Below are 21,253 nucleotides of genomic sequence, written 5' to 3'. Positions count from 1 at the left end.
ATCAATATCTCCCCCCCTTTGACATCAATGCCATAAAAAATACCAAAAAGTACCAAAAAATCAGAATGAAGAATGAAAGATTGTACATTGAATATGTCCCAAAATACCTTATCGGAGTTGAATACACTTGAAAATTTTCAGATAGGCCTTCTCCAAAATCTCTAGATAGGTATCCCAACCTGATTTGAAAGTGCTGGAAATAGATACAAGTCCATTTAGCATATGGGTAAATGACTCTTTCTCATTAAGCTTTGTCGTTGTGGGCTTACCAACCATATCTGTACACTCCTTATGTATACTTAATGAATCCAATCAAGGACTCACCAAACCTCTAAGACCTCTAGCTCTCCTTATGATTTTATCTTTTTCCCTCCCAAGAGTTAAAACTTGGGCTTCCAAAACCAAAATCTGACCATCTATAGATGTAGTTAAAGAATTTGATCCATCAAAAGAATTAACTATACCCACAATCTCCTCATGAGTATTCTTAATCCTTTTATATGTCTTAGCTGTGAGTAAACCTGTATTACAACATACTTTGTAGATATTAGTACATTACCTTAATGCATTATCTATCAAATTCAACTTATCATTAATCTCCTTCCTCTCAGAATCAATCATTTGATAAAATGTTGCTCTCTTTGCCTGTGTGAACCTCTCCAGTGCTTGTCAGTTTGATATTTGCTGCAAAGACTGAAAAATCCTTTGAAATGTGTTCAGTGATCTTAAGCTTGTAGGAAGGCTTACAACCTAGAGCACATTGCTCAATCACAAAAGGAGCCTCACTGATCACATACAAATCTAGACTACAATCGAGAGAAATGATTGAACTGCAATGATAACATCTTCTATGTCTGAATACAGTGTCACTTAAGCTCTGTCTATTCCGGTCTAAAACCCTTAATCTTTACCGGAATACCCCTCACATAAACTTCGCATTACAAAACATTATCATATTCTCATATCCATCCATATTCTCACATACTCATATATTTTCTCATACATACATATTACAAAATGATCTAATCAGCTGACCTATATACCCTTTACAATCCATCATGCCTTATGTCGTCTTACAAAGATAATTACAATATGAATATACATGTCGGCTCAATAACATAAATACATGAATATCAAAACAATTGCTGATGCCGGATCCAAAAGATGTCAGCCTCCAATACCGATAACCTGATTCTAAACCATGTCGGCCTGCATTGTCGGTAACCAAAGAAATCCTTCCAACCTGTCGGTGTCGGTACCGATGAAGTGTTTGTCGATACACAACTAATCCAAAATATGAAGCTGGAACATGTTGCCATGTTGCCATCAAGGACAACATATTGAAACCAACCAATTGAGTGTCAATTGCCAACAATCTCCCCCTTTGGCATTGATGACAACACTCATGTCAACAATGATCATGGTTTCCATCTGTCGGTTTCATCCTAAGCTTGCTCCCCCTGAGCTGAATATCCATCAATACAAAATACTCCATACCTCCATATCTCTTGAATATTTTTCACCTATACTCCCCCTAATGTATACAACTCCCTTTTTTCTTTTTCACATCAATATCTTCCCCCCTTTGACATCAATGCCATCAATAATACCAAAAAGTACCAAAAAACTAGGACGAAGAATGAAAGACTGTACATTGAATATGTCCCAAAATACCTTATTGGAGATGAATACACTTGAAAATTTTCGGATAGGCCTTCTCCAAAATCTCTAGATAGGTATCCCAACCTGATTTGAAAGTGCTAGAAATATACACAAGTCCATTTAGCATATGGGTAAATGACTTTTTCTCATTAAGCTTTGTCGTTGTGGGCTCACCAACCATATCTGTACACTCCTCCTTATGTACACTTAATGAATCCAATCAGGGACTCACCATACCTCTAAGACCTCTATCTCTCCTTATGATTTTATCTTTTTCCCTCCCAAGAGTTAAAACTTGGGCTTCCAAAACCAAAATTTGACCATCTATAGATGTAGTTAAAGAATTTGATCCATCAAAAGAATTAACTATACCCACAATCTCCTCCTAAATATTCTTAATCCTTTTATCCATCTTAGCTGTGGGTAAACTTGTATTACAACATACTTTGTAGATATTAGTACATTACCTTAATGCATTATCTATCAAATTCAACTTATCATTAATCTCCTTCCTCTCAGAATCAATCATTTGATCAAATGTAGCTCTCTTTGCCTGTGTGAACCTCTCTAGTGCTTATCAGTTTAATATTTGCTTTGCTGCAAAGATTGAAAAATCCTTTGAAATGTGTTCAGTGATCTTAAGCTTGCCAGATGGGCTCACTTCTTTGTCAAATTTTCACTCCAGGATAAGTCTATGTAAGATAGTGATAGACTGATCAACAACCCCTTTATCCATAGATCCTTCATCATTTTCTGTGCAACCATCATCATGAGTTTAGTAGTACTCATCTCAGTAATTTTTTTCTTTTCAATCTATGAGGTGTCAATTGACAACAATGATGGGATAATTTTTGCGAATGGTGGAGTGAAAAGGAGCGGGAATCCCAAATTTCAAATTGGGGAATGGCGGATTTCCTAGTGATGGCAGTTTCTCTGGGATCAGAACTAGCAAATAGGTAGGAGGACAGGCATCTCAAGGGTCAGAAGAGGATAAGGAATTAGCCAAACCAGGGGCGGATAAAGATTCAAAATATGGGGACCCACACGATAGAGGTAAAGGCAAAAAATGGTCTTCGCTCTTTGGAGTGAAACCGCTGGCTAAATTTGGGCTCCCGGAAGTTACAAATATCTCAGATCCAGTTTCTGGACTGGTTGCTATCACTGTTCCAGATAAAGTGGTAGATATGACTGTAGTAGGTTTATCCATGACATTAGTGGGACGATTTTCTGGCTTTAGGCCTAACATCGATGATGTGAGGAATTTCATAAGGAGAAAATGGCTTGTTAAAGGTCAAGTGGATGTGGCAGCGCTGCCTAGGGGGTTTTTTTCCTTTGCTTTTAACTCTGAAGAAGACATGAATAAGGCTCTCTATGAAGGCCCATGGATGCTCGGCAAGTCATCCTTGGCTCTTCAGAAATGGACCCCGAACCTCGCCCTTGACGAGTCCTTCTTCATTTCTGCGCCAGTCTGGACTTGCCTCCTGGGTCTCCCGCTGGAATACTGGAACAAGGAAGTTTTCAAGGGTATTGCGAAATCCTTTGGAGAACTTCTAACGATTGACCCGATGACGGCGGCTAAATAAAGGTTAGTCTTTGCTCGCATCTGTATAAATGTTAATCAAATGACGGATATGCCCCAATTCATAGAAATCATATCTAAACTTGGAAAATGGTCCCAAGCTATTGAATATGAATCACTTTCGTTTGCCTGTTTCCACTGCAAAAAATTGGGGCATTTGGCAAAATCATGTCCGCTCAAGAAGAGCAAGGAGAGCAAGACTCAAAGAAATATTAAGAACAAAAAGATTTGGCAAACGATTGATAAAAAAGGAGAACCATTAGCTGAGTGTGACCAGATTAAGGATGTTACGAAATTAGTTAATGAAGTCAAGAAGGCTGGAAATAGCGATAATGAAAAACAAGATTGTGTCTGCTCTAATAACCAACCAGAGAATTCTATAGAAGTTGAGCAAGGAATCGAGTTGAACAACAAAAATAACCCAAAGGACCAAGAGGTCGGATCTGTCAGTTAGGAGAAGGTAGAATCTGTTCCAGCTTCTTCATTCTCTAATTCGGTTGAGGAAAACTTTAATGAAGCTCAAGACCCTTCTGACATCAAGCCCTTATTGCTTTTAACTAATGGAAGCCCAAAGCCTCATCTTTGTAAAAACCTTCCTCAAAGTGTGGTTATGGATATCCTGGAAGGGAATCTCTGAATTCTTGGCTCGAGAGAAGGAAAAATGAACAAGGAGGAACTCAATGGAGGGATCTCAACTAGAAGCAAGAATAAGAAAAAGGTAGATGTTGGAAGTCAGAACAAAAAGCAGGGAAGGCCATCCCTAAAACATCAAAGGGAATAGGAAAGTTGGAAGAACCATGCTGATGGAACACAGTGTTCCATTGAGTCAACCCTATCCCCGGTTAAAGCATGAAGATAATATCCTGAAATATTAGAGGGTTGAATGCCCCTCATAAGCAGGATGTGTTACGAAACATCATCAAAGATCATAAACCAGATGTGGTCCTCATTCAGGAAACCAAGATGTCTAAGGAAAAAGTTGAAAAGATAAGAATTTTCAAGGAAAATGGTGTCATAGGATATAACTCGGAAGGAGCTTTTGGAGGAACTGCAATTTTTTGGAACCAAAAAACCATAAAAGGTAGGGAAATCATCTCTGCTTTCAATAGGAACTCAGTTTAGCTTGAGCATATTAAGGAAAACTTTGTCTGGGTGTTATCTAATGTCTATGTGTCTAACACCAAAACCAGGAGAGTTAAATATTGGAGAAGCCTTGCAGACGACAGACTCAAGTTTGCTGGTCAAAGCTAGATTATTATGGGAGATTTCAATACTTCACTCAAAGAGGAAAAGAAAATGGGAGGTCTCCCTTTACAACTTGATGGGAAACAAGACCTAATGGATTTCATTAATGATCAAGCTCTCATTGATGTGGATCTCTAGGGCATTAATTACACCTGGACCAATAGAAGAACCAGAGCTGACCTGATTCAAGTTAAGCTAGATAGAACTTTAATCTCTCCTGATTGGCTAACCAAGTTTAGCTGTTCCCTTGCTTCTGTTATCAAAATTGGGTCAGACCATTACCCCATCTCCTTCATTGCCAACTCTTTCTCAGCCAAGAGAAACTTCCCTTTCAGATTTGAAAAAGCTTGGCTCTCCCATCCCTCTTTGGAAGCTTGTATTGCTGAATGGTGGAATTCTGAAGTGGAGGGTAAGGCTCCTTTTAGAATAGCCAAAAAGCTCAATATCATAAAGGCCAAAATTAAAATCTGGAACAAAGAGATTTTTGGGGATATATTCAAGAGCAAAATTCAAGTCAAAACTGAAATTAAGGATGTTTAGGATGGAATCCAATAGGCTGGGCTGTCTGAAGATCTTAGGATGGCCGAAAATGTTCTTTTGTCTAAATACCACACCATTATCTCCAATGAAGAGACGTTCTGGAGACAAAGATCTAGGGCCTTGTTCTTGAAGGAAGGTGATAAAAATACCTGGTTTTTTCACTTAACTGCTCTCAAGCATAGGGATGCTAATAGAATATCCATATTATCCTGCAATGAAGGCATCCTAACAGAAGATAATGATATTAGGAAGGAAGCTCTTGAGTATTTTAGCACCCTACTGGGAGAAGTGGATAACCTGGATATCAACAATCAAAACACCCTTTTACAAGCTATTCCTTCTATCCTGACTGATGTTGATAACAACCTTTTAACCTGTATTCCCTCTAATCAGGAAATCAAAAAGGCGGTGTTCTCTTTTTAGGGTGATAAATCCCCTGGACCGGATGGTTTTCCTATGTTTTTCTTCCAAAATTTTTGGCATATCGTGGAGGTAGATATCTGCAATGGGGTTAAAGAATTCTTTGGCTCTAGAAGGCTCCTTAAGGAACTGAATGCCACCTTCATTGTCCTTATCCCGAAGATCCCTGGTGCTAATTCTCTCAACAAGTTTAGACCCATTAGCCTGTGTAACTCTATGTACAAAATTTTATCCAAGGTTCTGACTTCCAGGTTGCTGGATATTCTTCCAAGAATTATCTCTGTCCAGCAGAATGGCTTTCTCCCAGGTAGACAAATTCTGGATTCCATCATATCCGTTCATGAAAATATCCACTCCCTGAAAGTAGCAAATAACTAGGGCTTCTTCCTGAAGTTAGACATGGCTAAAGTTTTCGATAGAGTGAACTGGCAGTTTCTCCTTAGGATTATGAAAGCGTTTGGTTTTGGTGGCAAAATTATTTAGATATGTTCTCAACTTATGGAAACTTCCTCTTCTGCTGTTATTGTCAATGGTTCCCCGTCCAGTTTCTTCAAAAGCTCTAGAGGTCTTAGACAGGGGAGCCCCATATCCCCTATCCTGTTTACCATTCTAGCAGAATGCTTGGACATATTTATTCTTATAAATGTGGAAGATGGCAATCTCAAGGGTCTGAAACCTTCTTCTTCTAATGTTGTTTGCACCCATGAACAATTCATTGATGATTCTATTACCATGGGGGAAGCTACCATCTTGGAAGCTAAAAGTATGAAGAATATCCTGAATACATACGAATCTACCTTTGGTAAAAAAATCAACTGGGATAAAATTTCATTTGTTCTTCATCAATACTCCGGTCCAAAGGCAACTAAGGATTGGAAGAATTCTTGGCTGCACAATTTCTGAGCTTCCCTCTACTTATATGGGGTTTCCTTTGTGTCTCAAGCCCGAGGATTCCTTCTGGAATAAGCTGGTAGACAGACTCAACTTGAAACTTGCTGGATGGAAAGGGGTTGTCCTTAGTCAAGCGGACAAAATTACTCTGCTTAAAGCCACTCTCCAAAATCTTCCTGTTTATGCTCTCACCTTGTTCAAAATCCCCACAAAGTTTGCGGAAGCCATTGAAATAAACCAAAAAATGTTTCTTTGGTCGGGAGTGGAAGTCAAAAAAAGAATTCCCCTTATTGCCTGGAATAAAATTTTTTCCCCTAAGGCCTCTGGTTGGTTGGGCTTAAGGAATATCGGTATAATGAATAAAGCCTTATTAGCCAAACAAATATGGAGATTGAAAGGAGATGAAAGAGAATGGAACTCAATCTGGAAAAACAAATATCTCTATATGCAACCTTTCGAGGAGGAATTCCTTGATAATTGTTTCATTGTCGAAGGTTCGGCCATATGGAATGTTGTTCAATCTGCTAAAAGTTGGGCTGTTGCTGGTCGAACTTGGAACCTTGGGGATGGGAGGAGAATAAGATTTTGGGAAGATAGGTGGATCCTGGACAAACCCCTAGAGGAAGTTCCAATCCTACAAGATTGGAAAGACTGGTTCAAAAGTAGGTTTGGTGAGCTGGTCAGAGATTACTAGAGAAATGGGATCTGGATTGATTTTAGCCAACACTGTCTGAGGCTCAAGTTCCTTCAGACAACTCTTTCTGCTAAAATCCCTATAGACAACAAAGATGATAGACTTATATGGAGGGAAACCCCGGATGGGAAATATTCTGTTTCCTCAGCTGTGGCTATTCATAATGATTCTTTAGAAGAAATTCCTATCTGGGCTAAAGTTTGGAACAAGAAGTTAGTTCCTAAGGTTAATATCTTCTTTTGGATTTTCATCCAAAACAAGGTTTTAACCTTGGACAACCTTCAAAAGAGAGGTTTTTTTTTTTCTTAATAGGTGTTCTCTTTGTTGCAGGGAAGAAGAGATAGCATTCCATATTCTCAATCAGTGCACTTTTAGTCACAATATCTGGAAAATCATCTTAAGCAAGTGGAACCTGAGTTGGGTTTTCCCGAACTCCCTTGGGGATTCCTGGCAGCAATGGCACTGCCCTAATTCTAATCCTAAAATTGTGGATACTTGGAGACTTACTCTGTCGATTGTTATCTGGAATATCTGGAAAGAGCGTAACAATAGGATTTTTAGGGATAAAAGGGCTATTCCTGAAGTGGTGGCAGATAAAATTTATAGGAGTATATTTGAATGCCTCTATGACACTGATTATGGACCATCTGCTAAAGATGACTTCAAAGACAGGTGGAACCTCTCTACCACTACTACTAGCAAGGAGAAAGGAAGAGAAGGTCTCGTTTGGTGTTTTCCTCCTCAGGGGTGGATTAAGGCAAACTTTGATGGGGCCTCAAAGGGGAATCCGGGTAAAGTCGGATATGGGGGCATTGTCAGGAATTTTGCTGGAAGTTGTTTAAAGGCGGTGGCCGGTCCCTTAGGGAATCAAACTAGTCACTTCTCTGAAGCCTCTGCTACCCTGAACACCTTAATTGTAGCCAAAAGTCTTAATTATGATAAATTATGGCTTGAGGGAGATTCACTTAATATCATTAAGTGTCTGAAGGGGGAGTCGGAACCTTCTTGGTCAATTGAAAATATTACCATGAAAGCTAGGGAGATCATTGCAAGTTTTAAAGAAATTATTATTCAACATGCCTTTAGAGAGCAAAATAGTGTGGCAGACTATCTAGCGAATATAGGAACTTATTCTGACTCCCAATTGATCTGGCACGAGGAAGATCTCAATTTAAACATTAAAGAGCTCCTTAGAAAGGACTGTCATATGGGGAGAGAAGGACAATATAATCATGATAGGGAATATGATTAATTTATGCCTTGATGGAAAGGTCATCATTACATGGCAAAGTGGCAGATCCCCAACAATCTTTAATAATTCGCTGCACGCTTTGTGGGTTACCTAGTTCAAAATCTTGAGCAACTTTGGGAAAGAAGGGCTTAGTTTGCAGAGAAATAGAGCAGATAGTCTGAATCTGAAGATGGGAGGAGACCTAAGGAGGGAGGAACTAGACAATACGTCGACTTGGAAAGCAATGCCGAAAGTGTGGGCGAAACTGGAGAAGGGTTCTCTCACAAGCTTCATGGAGAAGCTCGTGGACTATGATAAAGGTAGGGTAAACCTCGCCATTTCCAAGATTTCCAAAAATTGGTCTAATGGCTCCTTTAAAATCTATAGAGTCAAGTTTAAGCTGGACGCTGGGCTCATTGCTACAGTGACTGGTATGCTCCACTATGGGATTAACTTCTTTCGAGACCTTAAAGTCTCCAACAATGCAGTCAATCTATTCTTGTAGAAAGAGAAAGAGAGGGCTAGAATTGGTAAAGCCACTGGGGGCTACTACGAAGCAGCTAGTATCAAGAAACTATGGGGTTGGGTTCTGAATGCAATTATGGAATACATCACAGTTGAGGGTCATTTCTCTAGGGCCCACACCTACCACTCCGTTCTCTTAAACTATTTTAGACACAAAAAAAAGGTATCTCTACCCTACTACCTTTTTAGGTCCCTCAATAATAACAACAAAAATCCTTCTAGCCCGATTCTCCACTGCGGTCTTTTGTTGCTTATCTACGAGCATTGTAAAACCCTTGCCCTACTGGAAAACAAGAGGAATTCTACCTCTCTGGGTAAGAGAAAGATGGAGGGAGGGAGACTCCAGCAAAGAGAAGGCGTCATCTAGCAAAAAAAGAAAAAATGCCCCCGAGATGGAAACAGAGGAAATTGACAAGGAATGCACCGAAATGGAGACAGATGACTCCAATGGTGAAGATAGTTGGAACGATGAGGAGCTGGGTAATGAGGAAGAAAGTGGTGATAATGAGCCTGGTAATGAAATCCCTATCCTTAGTGATTGCCCTAGCAAGGACAATAGCCATCCCATGGAGGAAGTAGATATCAAGGATAAGGAGGAAATTGATGTGAATTCCAAGAAGGAAAGGAACAAAGATTATGAGAAGGACCTAACTAAGGACAAGGTTAGTGAGGATAAGGAAAGTGAGGATAAAGGATTACTCTTGGATAACCTCAAGAAACTCACTGAGGTGAGAATGGATTATGACAGATGGAACTATGAGCTCCTGAAGAACCTGGAAAAAAAGGGGAAAAACACGAATGAGAAGATGGAGGATGAAAACAGAGACTAGATAAATTGGAAGCAGAGTATGGAGGATAAGGTTAATTCGCTGGAAAAAGGGAGAGAGGCGATGAAAAATCTGATGGGCGTTATCCCGAGTATCTGATCCGCGGTTACTAAAAACATGGAGGATATTGCTAAGGTTTCTGATCACACTAGCTATCCTAATCCGATTGTGGAACTTGACTTGGATGAAGAGACTATCTAGATTGGTAGTGGTGAAGCTACTCCGGTTATTGGCACTACGAAGAGGACCAAGGCTAGTGTCAAGAAAGTTGTGGCTGCTTCTACAAAGGATCTCACTAATCTTAGGGATAACAACAAAGAACTGCACAAAATTAGCAACACCTTGGCGAAAGCCCTGGAAAAAATCAACTAGCTTCTCTCTCAGTGTCTGGCTGGCTTGCTGGCTTTGTGGGGCTTTTTCTGGTTTTCTTTGGTTTTCTGCTGACTTTTCGTTGGTTTGTTCCTTTTTGTTCCTCTTTGCTTTTTCTATTTAAGTTCTGCTTGTAAAGGGTTTTGGGGCCCCTTCGAAACCTGCTTTTACCTTAATCAAAAATAATGATGGACTCACTACTAGTTCCCTGTCGGATTCCCCTTTCTCTCCCTTTGATGGTTAAACTTTAATAGCTTCCTCACTTGGTGCAGTCTCAATTACTGTTGGTTCCTCCCTAGGAGTTGTGTCCTCATCCTGTGCAATTTGATCTGGAGGACTATTGTCCTCAACATTAGTAACATGTACACTTGCAACCTTTACACTTTTTGTATCTCCTGGTATCTCAACATTTGCATGTACATTTGTATCTACCGGGGGTTCAATATCCACTATCTTAATGTTTTTCAAAATTGTGGGTGAAGTACCCATAATACCTTTACCTTTCCCTTCAACCGGGATGTCTGCAGTATCTGTCTTAGGTTTCGATGAAGTATAAAAACCATGGTTTTCTTCAAAGAACTTAACCCATGCCTTGTGGGTCTCCTTGATTATCTCATTGACCCTACCTAACATAAGACTGATTATTTTGTGCTTGTTGTTAAATATTTTCCTATCTACAACTTCAAGTGTCTTGTCCATCTCCTCTGGAGTAATAGAAACACAAATAGATAACAATTCTTGAATCTTTATATTCCTGTCCTCTTGCATTGCTGATAATCTCCTAGCATGTAAAATTTCATACAATTGTGCTGGTATTTGGTCTTCAATTTCTAACAAGGCTTTCTTATAAATATCCAAATACAACAAAATTGCTTCCTCTACTTCACATTGTTCATCATTATCCAAATGCTCATAATAAAACTGTACATTCTTTAACATACCATCTTTAGTAATTTCATCAACTAACTCTGCACAAGTCTTTGGTGGAATAATAGTTACATTACCAGATTCAATTGCAAGATCAATGCCATCCTTCTTCTTTCTCCTTCTAGCATCGGATGGGGCTAAAGGTGTTTCTTTTGGTGCTTGCTTTTGTGTCGGTACCCTATGTTGGCATTTGCATGAAGATTGCATTAATGATATATTATGTTGTCATTGATGTCAATTAACAAGTAATGATATTGTTATAATGATGTTTTGTAACCAGTAGGAAGAGCTAGTGAAAGGAATTGTAACGGATAGGTAAGTTTGTGGAGTGAACCAATATTGCTAAGTATTGGAGAGTTGAACCAATAAACCCTACCTATTGATATGATAAACCTTAACCAATTAAGTTTGGTGAATTGGTTATATTGGTTTATGATTTGATGATGAGCAGTAATGATTATGACACATATGCATATTGTATGTAGAGAGTTTCAAAGTGTTTTTGGCGTATTGAGGTAACGATTTTTTTCTAGGGAATGAGCAAGTATATTTCATGTAATGTAAAGCACGTGATGAGTTAATAAGTTCGATGAAGCGGTGATCAAGGAGCGGTCGAGGCTTTCTTGAATGATGTGTAGAGATTTCTATGTAATCCAACAGTCATACTTGAACCGACTTGTTTGTAATCTCTATGAGAGAATTAGGTTTTTGTTGTGTTACTGACCTAGTTGATTTGTTTATAAGGTTGATGAGTGTTTTTGTTTAAGCGTTGGCAAAGTTTCAGTTGAGTGTGTGGTTGCCGAAACGGATGATGTATCTACAGTTTGAGTAAAGGCAGATAGGAGCATGAAAAGGATCTGAACAAGCAAGTGTAGTGCTATTCAAACAGATTAGCAAACTATTGTTGTTTTCTAACAATTATAGCAATTAAAATCCCCTAACCAGGTAAGCTCTAACAAGCTTGGTGTTATGCAAATCCTCTATCGAGGTTACTCCTCACAGGGTATTGCTTCTAACAAGGCATTATAGTCAATCCCTTAACCAGGTGGTCCCTAACAGGATTTGTTCTTAACATGAATTTTTGTAAAGCTTTAATAGGCTTGGCTCCTAATAGGGCAAACTTCATAAGAGTTCAGATAGTTATCTTGTGAGTCTCATCTCACAGTGGTTTTCCCATTTGGGTTTCCATGTCAAAAATATTGTGTCAAGTGGTGAATGTTTTTGTGGTTATGTTTTATTTTCTTAACTACTTAATCCACTTTAATAAGTCATGATAATCGACATAAATATGAAATGAAGTTTTACTTATGCTAGTAAAAGTATTTGTATGTTTGTGAAGTTTCAAGTTGTTTACTATTAATCTATTGTAATAGACAACCGATGTAACTTGATAGTTTAAGCTTGACAGTGATATTCCATTGATAATTCTAATTTTACTTTGAGAGGTTGATTTTGAGATTGGTGAAAGTTAATGTCCATTTTTCTATCTACTGATTCACCCCCCCTCTCATTGTTTGAACAGATCCTTGTTCTTTCATCATACCATCACCCTGATAGTAACTTTCCTAACTGGTTGCTTCTTAGCTTCTACCTTAGACTCTTCAGTTTTCTTCCTTAATACCCTTTTGAATGTCAGGGGTGTGTGATCTTCAGATCCAGATTCTACTGCAATAGGCTCAATGGATATTTATGGCTCTTTCCTCTTCTTGCCTTTCTCTGAAACAACATCAATTAATGCTTTTATGTCTTGTGAAACTTTTTCAAAAAATTTACTTGCCTTTCCCTCATGGTTCTCTCTCTTCTTCCAGTTGAACTTAGTTTCAACCTCTTGCTTCTTCTGCTTAGCAATACCAAAGGTTTTTATAGTTTCATCAATCAGTGCGTCAATTAGCATATGTGCATAAGCATCTAGGATCTGTGCATCAACTTCATAACCCATTTCCTCAATCCAAATCTTCCGAGGCCTTACAAATTCCATCAAAGTTTCATCTTTCTTAACCATGAAGCATATCTTGGTTGAGTACTTCTCAACAATGTGCTTTGGAACCCTCACCCTAGAATTCATAGTCTTCTGAAATGCTTTAAAGTAACCCCACATTTTGTCATCTCTCTTACTACCCAATGTAGCAATTGATTGTTTTAGTTGTCTCCCTACTAGGATATCGAATGCCCATTTTCTCTTCCCAAAATCGAGAGTCTCATTGATGAAAATAACATTAAATAGACAATTAGGTTTCCATACCAGAATGTTGCTTTCTTCTCTCCTTGAATATTTCTTAGGTTAATCAACAATTCATCCAGCATCAAGCCACATAGATCTAACTTCTCATTCTCCCTCATACTTTTATTAGTTGCATAAATGCAGGAGCTAGAAACAAAATTCAGTCAGTTTGACTAAGTTACCTTGTAACCGATGACAATGCTTTTGAATCTGATATCTGTGTTGGTGATAGTACTAATCCTCATTGGTCGCTTGTCTGATGTTGCACTGGTGATCTTGTTGACCTGGTCATTAGAAACTTTCTTCTCTGAATGTTGTCCAACCTATGGTAAACCAATGATTGCCCTGATGGCCTCCTTCAAAATCTTATATGGTCTATCCAACCAAATAAACTCTCCATGCACCTTACTCAAAACATACCTAACAATATCATCTTCAAATTCTGGAATATCCAGAATGCCGGTAAACCCTAGATCCACAATATGCTAGTATTTGGGCTTAATCTTTCCAGAATCTCCCATTAGCTCATTCATGTACATGCTCTTAACATTAGTCATTCCCAAATCCTCAATATGAAAGTGAATGTAGGCTTTTACATCTTCAACATACATGACTCCTTCCGGAACACGGGAAAAAGCACCAACCGAATAGTCCAGGGTAGCAACATGCGAATATCACTTGCAAATCAGCCTGGGATGGTCCTTAACCTCAACTAAAGTAGGATTTGCAATAAACATAGGTACAAATGATGATCCCACTTCCATGATCAAAGATAAATACCTATGAATAGCTGCTAGTGAAAAACCCTAAAGACCTCTTCCAATTGTTGGTGAAATCACTCAAGATGATATCGATTGCACTGAATCGCCTTAGAATTCCTCTAAATCGCTCTGAATGCAAAGTGATCATAAATGAAGTGAATTTGACCTTTTAACCTCCAAGAAACCCTAATTTGTCATTGACATCAGTGACTTCTGGTGGAAGATATCGGATCTCGATCAAACATCTCCAATGTCTGAAACATCTTCCAGAACCTCTTCTTGGTGCATACGCAACATCTTCATGAATTTTACCTACCCCTAAGGCATCTACCTTAGTTACTGAATGAGCTTCATGTTGGTGCAGGAGCAACCTCCTCGACCGGTTGAGTAACCGATGCATTTCCATTTTTTGATTGTTCTTATGACTTCCTGGCCCATCTTTGGGTAAGATCTTGCCAGATTTCATTAACCTTCTCTTTCATTTTCTCATTTGATCCTTCATTATCAACCAGTGGATTTCTCCTTCTATAAAACTTAGGATATGTCCAACCTCATTACATGCATAACAAGTAATAGTGTTATTTTTAATTGCTTTGCTAAAACCGTTGTAATTTCTTGACCTACACTGATTAGCCATATGTCCAAATTTTCCACATGCATAACATTTAACATTCATTCTGGAAAATTCTGTCTTATGACCATACTTATTACATTTAGAACATAACTGGGAGCAGAATCTAGGTTTTGGTTTACTCTATTTCTACATTGCCTAGCCATGTGAACAAATTTATTACAAACAAAGCATCTACCATTAAATTTATAAGCATTAAGCTGCCTTATAGTTTTGATCTTCATTTGTAGTACTAGAACTCTAACCTTGTTCAAATCCTAGTCCACTGGAATTTCCATTCCGCCTTTGTCTCTTCAATAACTCATCAAGTTGTGCTGAACTAATCTTGAATTTTTCTTTATACTCACTTGCAATAGTTAGATCATCTCTCAGAATTATCATTTGTCTCTCAAGCTCTTGTTCATTACTCTGGGATTGTACTAAATCAATTCTCAGCATATCATTTTCATGAACCAAACTTCCACATTATTCAAATTTGTTCTTCAGAGATATAACAAGATTTTTTTCCTTTTTCTTCTGGTCCTCAATCTCTTTAGACATCCTCATAGGTATAGCTTGCATTTCATTCCTCATAACCATGTTCCTCTGACTCAGCTTCAGACATCTCTCATTAAGTGCATCTTTCTCTTCATTATCCTTATTTTGCAAAAGTTCCTTCCTCCTAGCCTGAACAGATGGAAATCTCTCCTGTAGGACAAGAAGAATTCAATTCATCTTGTAGCTTCAAGTTATTCATCCTTTCAACATCATAATCTTCAAGTGCCACCTCAAGTTGTTTCTCCAAACTCATATCCATCGATTTCAGATTTAGGACCTTCCTCAAGCTATTAAACTTCCTCTGAGGCACAAGGGTCTGATACCAATTGTTGGAAACTAAGAACACTGAGAGAGGGGGGGGGGGAGTGAATCAATGTTCTACCCTAATGATCAATTTTAACCTCATTAAAACATGCATACACCAATCGATATACCAATACATATAGAATTGAAAGAAATAAAGCAACCAATAAGACAATCACACAAATGATTGCCATAACACACATAATCATACGTGGAAAACTTCAAAGAGGAAAAACCATGGTGGGGTTTGTGACCCACAATATCAATCCATTGGTCATATGAAGAGATATTATAAAATACAGGGGCCTGCACTTGCAGGAAGGCTTACAGCCTAGAGCACACTACTCAATCACAAAAGGAGCCTCACTAACTACATACAAATCAAGAATACAATCTGAAGAAATGATTGAACTGCAATGATAGCATCTTCTATGCCTGAATACAATTTCAGTTAAGCTCTGTTTGTTCCGCTCTTAAACCCTTAACCCTTACCAAAATACCCCTTAAATAAATTTTGCATTACAAAACAATCAAATTCTCCTATCCATCCATATTCTCACATGTTGGAAACCAATAACACTGAGAGGGGGGGTGAATCAGAGTTATACCAGAATAAAAGATTTTAGCCTTAGCAAAACAATCATACACCAACTGGTAAAAACAAAATTGAAAGAAGTAATACAACCAATAAGCCAAACATATAAATGAGAACCATAACACACATATTATACATGGAAAACCTCAATGAGGAAAAACCACGCTGGGATTTGTGACCCACAATATCAATTCACTAGCCATATGAAGATATATTACAATATATGATGGGCCTGCACTTGTAGGAAGGCTTACAACCTAGAGCACACTACTCATCACAATAGGAGACTCACTGACTACATAACAATCCAGACTACAATTTGGAGAAGTGCAAACTACTTAATATAGCATCTCCTATGCCAGAATATAGTTCTAGTTTAAGCTTTGTCTGTTTCGATTAAAACCCTAAACCTCAGTACCGGAATAACCCTTACAATGAATTCCTCACATACATAGTCTCTCTGATATATTTTGCATTACATCACATCCATAACCATATCTATCTATCTACTCCTTCTACTTCATTACAAAATGTTCTAATCAATCTCCCCTATATACCTTATACAAATTTATGCCTTATGTCGGCTTACAAAGATATATACAATATCACATTTCATGTCGGCCATAAATGAATAAGCATTAAAACAAGTTGCCGATACCGGATCCAAGATGTGTCGACCTCCAATACCAATATATTTTACCATACCATGTTGCCTTGCATTGCCGGTGACCAAAGAAATCTCCTATCTTGTCGGTGTCGATGCTGATGTAGAGTCTATGAAGTGCCTGTCGGTACACCATATGAAGCAAGAACCCAAAATCATGTTTCCATCAATGACAACATAGTGAAACCAACCAATAGAGTGTCAATTGCCAACAATCTCCCCCTTTGGCATTGATGGCAACACTCATGTGATAAATGGTCATGGTTTCGACTGTTAGTTTCATCTTGCTTTGCTCCCCCTAAGCTAAATATGCAAAATGCTCCAATACTCCGAAATTCCAAAAAAATTGTAGCTCCCCCTAATGTATGCATTCCTTGCAATCCTTTTTCACATCTATACTTCTCCCCCTTTGACATCAATTCCCAAAAAATATGTCAAAGAATAATAGTTGTACACTGAATACCTCCAAAAATGTCTTACCAGAGCTTGACCAATTTCAAGATTTTTGGGTAAGCTTTCTCCAATAACTCTACATAAGTATCCTAGTCAGTTTTGAATGTGCTGGAGATAGATACAAGTCCACTCAGTAAATATGCAAGTGATTCTTTCTTAGTGACTTCTGTTGGTGTGGGCTGACCAAGCAAATCCATGCATTCCTTCTTATGTACACCAAGTGAATCCAATCTTGGACTCACCAAACCTCTAAGACTTCTGGCTCTCTGAATGATCTTATCTCTTTCCTTTTCAAGAGAAGAAATTTTATTCTCCAAACTCAAAATTTGTCCATCAATAGATGTGGTCAGTGGAACTAGTCCATCAAAAGAGTTAGCAATATTAGCAATTTTGTCCTATATCTCTTTTATCTTTTCATATACTTTTCTTGTAGGAATCTCAATATTGAAACATGCCCTGAATATGTTAGTACCTTGTTTCAAAGAATTTTCAATTGGAATTAACTTCTCCTCAATCTTTTTCTTCTCTCTTTCAATGATCTGATCAAAAGTGGCTCTCTTAGCCAAAGTGAAATTTCAAGTGCATGCCTATAAGAGATCTGTTGTAATGATTGAAAATCTTTAGAGATGTGTTATGTTATTACCTTAAGCTTGCCAGAAGGGTTTGCTTCATTCTCAATCTTACATTTCGGGACTGATTTGTGTAAAACAGTTATGGATTGATCTATAATCCCCTTGTTTGTGGTTCCTTCCTTCATCATTTTCTGAGCAGCCATCATCATTAGTTCTGTGGGACTCATCTCTGTGATGTTTTTCTTTTCCACTAAAGAAGTGTCAATTGTCAAAAATGATGTGCTAGCAATTGGTTCGCTACCGGATTCCCCTATTTTCTCTGGTGATTTATCCTTTATTACCTCCTCACTTGCATCGGTGGCTTCGCCACTTGGTGTAGTCTATGCAACTGTCGATTCCTTTCTAGGAACAATATCCTCAACCTGTACATTAATATTTGGAGGACAAGTGTCCTCAATGTTAGTATCTTGTACAATGTTTTCAGTGTTAATTGGTGTCTTAGTATTTGTTTGCACATTTGTGTTAACTAGTGGCTCAATTTCTACTATCTTGATATTCTTCAAAATTGAGGGTGGAGTACCCATAATCCCTTTATCTTTCCCTTCAACCAGTGTATCTACAGTATCAGTCTTTGTCTCTGCTGAAGTGAAGAATCCTCTATTCTCTCCCAAAATTTTATATCCAACCCTTTTGTGTTTCCTTTATTATTTCATTCATCCTTCCTAACATCAGGCTAGTTATTCTATGTTTGCTATTAAAAACCTTCCTATCTACAGCCTCAATTGTCTTCTCCCTTTCATCTAGAGTTATAGCAACACATATAACTAAAATTTCTTGCATCTTAATGTGATTACATTCTTGCATTGTAGATAACCTTCTAGCATCTAACATGTTGTATAGCTCTGTTGGTATTTGATTTTCTATTTCAATTAATGCTTTCTTATAGATATCTAGATATAGAAGAATCACTTCCTCTATCTCTTTGAGTTCATCATCTTCAAATATATCATAATAAGACTTAACATTTTTCAGCATCCCATCCTTAGTAATTTCATCAACAATTTCAACACAAGTCTTAGGCGGAATAATTGTTACATTACCGGTCTCTAGTGCCAAATCAATGCCACTTTTCTTTCTCCTTCTGGCAGTACCAGATGCAGTTGATGGTGTAGCCTTGGGTGCCTACTTCTATGCCAATAATTTAATGGTAGCCTTCCTAACCAGTTGTTTCTTTGCTTCCACTTTAGGTTCTTTCTGTTTCTTCCTCACAACCCTTTTGAATGCTAATGGTGTGTCATCTTCAAGTTCAGAATCTGTAGTCTCATATTCAATGTGAACTATTAGATCCTTCCTCTTTCTCCCTTTCTTCAAGACAACATCAATGAGTGCCTTAATGTCCTTAGAAATCTCCTCTATAAACTTGCTTGCCTTACCTTCTTGTTTTCCTCTCTTCTTTCGGTTGAACTCAATTTCAACCTCAAGAGTCTTTTGTTGTGTTGTTCCACAAGGTTTTTCTGCTTCATCTATTTCTACATCTATCAGAATTTTTGTATATGCATCAAGAATTAATGCATCCACCTCATAGCCCATTTCCTCTATCCAAATCTTTTGGGGCTTGACTACGTCCATGAGAGTCACATCCTTCTTAACCATGAAACAAATGTCGGTAGAGTATTTATCTACTATGTGCTTAGGTATTCTAGTCCTAGACCTCATAGAATTCTAAAAAGCCTTGAATTAACCCCATACCTTATCATCTCTAAGACTTCCCAATGCAGTAATTGATTGCTTTAGTTGTCTTCCTACCGGGATGTCAAAAGCCTATTTCTTCCTTCCAAAACTAGGGGTATCATTCAAAAAGTATAACATTAAGCAAACTAACAGATTTCTATACCGGAAAGTGCCCTTCTTCTCACCTTTAATCTTCCCTAAATTGATCAATAACCCCTCAAGCATCCAGTCACAAAGATCTAACTTGATATTTTCTTCGCATCTAGTCACAAAGATCTAACTTGATATTTTCTCTCATCATCCTATATGTGGCCAAAATACATGAACTTGAAACTGAATTCAGTTAGCTAGATTGAGTTACCTTGTAGCCTATAACCATGCTTCCAAATTTTATGTCGGTGTTGGTGATGGTGCTCACCTTCATCGATCTCTTGTCTGATGTGGCATCAATGATCTTTCTTACAAAGTCATTTGATACTTTCTTTTTCAGATGTTGCCCTACTGATGACAAACTAGTAATTACCTGGATGGCTTCCTTAGTGATTTTGTAGGGACAGTCCATCTATATGAATTCCCCATGTACTTTGCTTAGAACATATCTAACAATCTCATCCTCGAACTCTAGAATATTCAAAATATCTGTGAACCCTAGATATTCGATGTGTTCATATGCCGGTTTCATTTTACTAGATTCTCCCATGAGTTCATTCATATACATCCCCTTGATCTTTGAAGTCCCTAAGTCCTCTATATGACAATGAATATAGGCCCTAAAATCTTCCACATACCACTCCCTCCGGAAAATTAGAAAATGCTCCAACTGAATCTTCCTTGGTAGCCACATGTGGATACCATTTGAAAATTGGCCTGGGGAAATCCTTAGCTTCTACTACAGTTGGAGTTTCTATGAAAATAGGAGCAAAAGATGATCTTGATTCCCTGATTCAAGAAAAATACCTTTAGAACGTTGCCGGTGAAAACCTCTAACAAATCCTTCCAGAAGTCAGTGTGATCGATCAAGAAGAAATTTGATCACCTTTGAATAGCTTCTTATCACACTAGGTTACTCTAAATTGCTTTGAAACTGCTCTGAATGTTGGGTGATTAACAATGAAGTGTAATCAACCTTTTATTCATCTAGAAAACCCTAATTTTCTGTTGACATAAATGACTGTTGGTGAATGATACCAGATCTCTCTGAATATATCAATGTTGGATAATTCTCTCCAATATCTGGAACATCTTCCAAAATCTCCTCCAGGGACATTTGCATCATTTTCCATCAAATTTGGCTACCCCTAAGTCATCTGCCTTAGTTACCAGATGAGATCACTTTCGGTGCAGAAATAGCCTCTTCTGTCGGATAGGTAATCAGGACATTCCCATCTAATGATTTCTCTTCAGTCTTCCTCACCCATCTCTGAGTGTCATCTTGTCGGATTTCACTAACCTTCTCTTTGCCTTTATCATTTGATCCTCCATTGCCAATCGGTGGATTTTTGCTTCTACATAACTTAGCAATATGTCCAATTTCATTGCATGCATAACATGTAACATTGTTCTTTTGAATTGCCTTGCTAAAACTGGTGAAATTGCTTGACCTGTACTGATTAGCCATATGTCCAAATTTTCCACAAGCATAGCATTTTACATTCATTTTGCAATCGTTTGTCTTATGACCAATTTTATTGCATTTAGAATATCTACCAGGAGCAGAATCAGGGTTTTGATTTGCTCTGTTTCTACATTGCCTAGCCATGTGACCAAATCTATTGCAAACAAAACATATACCATTGAATTTATAAGCATTGAATTGCCTTATCAGTGCCTTATGGTTTTGATCTTCATTAGCAGTACTAGAACTCTGTCCTTGCT

The sequence above is a fragment of the Cryptomeria japonica genome, chromosome 2 (assembly GCF_030272615.1).
Source record: "Cryptomeria japonica chromosome 2, Sugi_1.0, whole genome shotgun sequence".
Taxonomy (NCBI): Eukaryota; Viridiplantae; Streptophyta; class Pinopsida; order Cupressales; family Cupressaceae; genus Cryptomeria; species Cryptomeria japonica.
The sequence above is the reverse complement of the archived record's forward strand: the minus strand, read 5'-3'. Positions refer to the sequence as shown.